The sequence below is a fragment of the Apium graveolens genome, chromosome 1 (genome assembly GCF_009905375.1).
Source record: "Apium graveolens cultivar Ventura chromosome 1, ASM990537v1, whole genome shotgun sequence".
Lineage (NCBI taxonomy): Eukaryota > Viridiplantae > Streptophyta > Magnoliopsida > Apiales > Apiaceae > Apium > Apium graveolens.
Genome location: NC_133647.1, coordinates 113131568 through 113135901, shown reverse-complemented (window position 1 = coordinate 113135901; position 4334 = coordinate 113131568). Strand labels below are relative to the sequence as shown.

Genomic DNA, 4334 nt, shown 5'->3' with positions numbered 1-4334 from the left:
TCTGGTGTTTTGATCCAGATGATGCTAAAATATATAATTTTACAATTGTGAGTAGGATTCGAATACTGTATTATTTTTTACCAAAAAATAAAAATTGGTTCTAACCTACATGGAGGTATGATATTATGGTTTAGTCATATAATTAGTATTTATTCTTTTTAAGTGTACCCTTAAATCCCGTGTGTGATGCACAGTCCCGTTAATATTTAAAAACTTTATTTATCCTGGTCATTGTTTAATTTTAATATATTTATATAAATATATAATAATTATAAATTTATAAAAAAATAATAGGATAACATGTCATTGTAGTTTAATAGGATAAGTAGACTATATTTGGTAATTTAAAATTTTAGTAGTTTAGCGATTATATAACACTATTTATTTATTTTTTAATAATAAGATAAGTCGTGGTCGAAGTTTGATATGATAAGTAGACTATGTATGTCACATCTCGGTCCAAGAAGCACAAACGAGCCTGCATTTAATATTTAAGAATAAGCCATTTATATTTTATTAAAGATTGCAAATGTTACTTGTTATTGTCAATATTTAGTAGGTAAAATATATGGTTAAATGTGAAGAATATTATATGTTTACTTGTATAAGCACTTGATGATTAGCTGTTATGTGTTAGCTTCATAATTAAGCTATAATAATCTGTATTTTTGTGTTATTAAAATATGAATATTAAATAAATAATTATATGATATGATTCTGCCAGCTATGTGTTGTATTAATATTAATTATTGTGACTCAGTTGCAGTTGAGAATTGTTTATCTTATTAATCGCTCAGTCATATTAATTTATTTCTATTTTTAAATGTGATTTTATTGAAGATTTATTTTCATAAATACTGATGTTATCTTTAAAATTATTTTTATGACTTTATAATCTCAATAATTATTTATAGGAATTTATAAAATTTAGAGAATAATATTTCGTCAATCATTTATCCCCAAATGATTTTCTGGTTGTATTTATGAGCGGGTCCAAAGTTAAATTCAAAAATGCTTCAAAAATTATGGAATTTATATTTTACTAGTTTTTAAATATTCTGAAAATTTTAAAATTTGTTTTGGTGATTTTTCGAGTTATTTTTACCTGCAAATTAGTTCGTTAAATTGCAAAGCGCAGAACAGAAACTAGACTCTTAGGGTACATGTTCATTTGTTTTATACGTGGCCTGTTTTCCTTCCTCACTAAAAACGTGGCAGGGGATGGTGGTTTAAAAAAAAGAAAAAAAGAAAAGAAGAAAAAGAAAATAAAAGAAAAAAAAGAAAAAGATCTCTCTCCCATTGATCGATCTCTCTCGTCTCTCGTCTCCGGGCTCTCTTTCTCTTTTCTCCGGTTTCATGGTGCTTCCCTGCTTCTCCTGTCCTCTCGCCGCTGATGTAATTCCGGTTCTGTTTTCCAGCCACTTTCAGGTCGCCGTATAATCCTTATTTCGGTTGCTTTGATCCGAAACTTACTGCATTTCTCAGTTCTTGTCTTTGATGTGTATATTCAATCGAGGATATTGATGTGCTACTGTGATTGTTAATTCGAAGCTTGTTTTGATAAGGTGATCCTTTATCTATGATTTTAAATTCATTCTTAAACTTTCTTTTGAGTTCTTAATGTCGCAATTATAAATACTTAAGCACGCTTACAACCTGTTTGAGTAATTGTTTCAAAGAAGCATGATTCTTAATTAGTTTTGATTAGTGTAAATAGTTTGTTAGTAAGGGTATGGGATGGATATATAACCTAATTTAGTGAACCTTGGTTAATATTCTTAAGTGCACAACTTCTGATCTCGTTATGATTATGGCTTAAATAAGAAGTGGATGTGATTATGGTTGATTTGGAGTTGCATATAATGAACAAAAGTGTAAATTTTGAAGACCGGTAAATTTTCCTTGTTCTGTTCTGCTGTTCTGGAATTGTTAGTAGCAGCTCTGGTCAATAGGATGAAATTATTCTACTTTGTTTCTAGTATACTTGCTTCGTTTGAGTATGTGAGTAAAAAGTTATCGCAAATTTAGTAGAGGTAGCGCAATACAGAATTTTATGTGTATCGTTGCAAGTTTGGGCAATTATTTAACTTAGTTACATAATTGATTTTGATTTGATATGTTTACAAGGGACTGAACTTGTAGCTAATATCAAATATGGAAAGTTTCATGTTAAAAATATTATTTTTCATTTTATTAAAATTGTTTTACTATGCTGAGCGCAATAGAGTCTTTGGTTTTCAGCTTTGGCATTCAGTTTTGGGATTCAGTTTTGAGAGACCTAAACATCTAATTTCTTGTTGGTTAAAGAATAAGAATTGTAAGTTTATGTTTAAAGTATACATATGTAAAAGATTGCGATCACCAGATGTGTAGAATTCGAGATAGAGATAATTATTTAAGGTCTGTCACTACTATTCCTATTCAGCCCAGAAAGTCCAACTTCAAACCTATGTCATTAATAGTAAATTTCATGTTATACGGTGAATTTTGGACATGATTCAGGATTATATATCTAGTTTACTCAGGAAAAGGAATTCAGTAAATTGAATAAACTCAACTGGAGTTATTGGCTCTGGAGCAGGGCTGGGCGGAACTGATATTATCAAGAATAAACTGTTTTGAATGATTTAGTTTGTAAATTCATCCGGACTGATTTAAAAATGTTGTAAAAGTAGGTATTTGGTCCGAATAAACTAGTACGTGGGTAGGGAATATGAATAAAGTTTAAGACTAGGAGAAGTTAAATAAGTGTTGTTTAAAAGTGTTTGTCTATAATCTCGAAACCAAGATGTGTTGATGTAAGTTAACTATCCGGTAAATAGATTTTGATTAAGTTAGTTAATAAACATAGTTGGAATGCATATAATATTTGCATTTGGTTCATGAATATAGATTGTGAAGCAATGTGTATGATTACGTACTAATTCAGATATGAATGATAGGATCTCAAAGGTTTAGCAAGATTCAAGACTAGTAAACATCTGTAGTTATAATCATGTAAACATCAATCAAAGTATTGCAGAGGTCAAGATGAGTATAAATTTGAGATCTTTCCTACATATATGTGCTAAATTATATATTTCTCTTAATCTATATATTTGAGATGATCACTTGGAAATGGTTATATGTAGTTAACACGTTTTTGTGTACAAAGGTTAATACTTAATATGCTATATGACCTTTATCGTTATCGGTATATTCTAGTATGTAAATTATATGGAATCGATTGTTATCGGGAATTATATGTGATTAGATGTTAGATGACATGAATTTCAGATCATCGGATACAAGTATGTGAATTGATAGTTGAAATGTAATATACATGTTATGCATTTGCATACCGACTAAATAAAAGAGTTGTGACTACCACTACTTTAATATTAGAAATAAGAATTAATGGCCTAGCTAGCCATAAATGTGAAAACAAGGGAAAGTCCTTCAAGTCTATAAATAAGAAAACACTGAGACCAAGATCCTAAAATTCTATAGACCTAATACGTGAGGTCATCGAATGATGAACCAAGATCCAAAAAGTCTATAGACCTAATACGTGAGGTCATCGAGAATGTATATTAAAGGAAAAGCCTTGGACCAAGATCCTAACAGTCTATAGACCTAATATGTAGTCTATAGACCTAATACGTGAGGCCATCATGTGATGGACCAAGATCCTAAAAGTCTATTAGACCTAATACGTGAGACCAAGGAAAGGAGTCCCGGGAGATGCTAAAGTCAAGTTGGTCAGTCACAACAAAGTGAAAGAAAATGGAGTCACAGGCATATGTCACATTCATAGTAAATGATTACTTGGCTTTATCGGATGATTATCTGAAATGATTATTATGTGAATTACAGGTATATTTATATGATATTATGAGTTTTACGAGTTAACATGTACCTATACAAGTGTCTTTATAGAATGCGAAATGCTAGATTATCGCTTTAGAAATATGTAAATTTTACAAGAGTATATTATATGATGATATATGTTCACTGGGTTGCGACTCGTTAAAATCATTTATGTTTTCAGGTTAAGTTGCATGGCGGCCAGCTGGACAGAGTCTCTCCTCCTTAGCATTTGCACATATATATAATATGGTTGTGTTTTTATTTCCGCTATTAATATTTAATGTTGAGTTATCGTGCTGCATTTTCTAGTTGTTCACATGATCGGTTAGGACATATTGAACTTATTTATAGTTGTATTAGTTGTTCACCTGATCGGTTAGGAAAGGTTGAACTTGTGTTTCTTTTTAAAAGTTAGATTTGTTGATTTGCTGTTAAATGGATATGGATGGATTTGGATTACAGGTGGATAATCTGATTTACGAGTA

General features: G+C 30.3%; 1 long non-coding RNA gene across 1 annotated transcript; it reads left to right on the top strand.

Moving 5' to 3' along the window:
• Positions 1-1211: 1211 nt before the first annotated feature.
• On the top strand, positions 1212-4334 carry LOC141665968 (uncharacterized). Its single transcript, XR_012552153.1, has 2 exons — positions 1212-1565; positions 4031-4334. It is a non-coding gene; the product is annotated as an uncharacterized LOC141665968 (long non-coding RNA).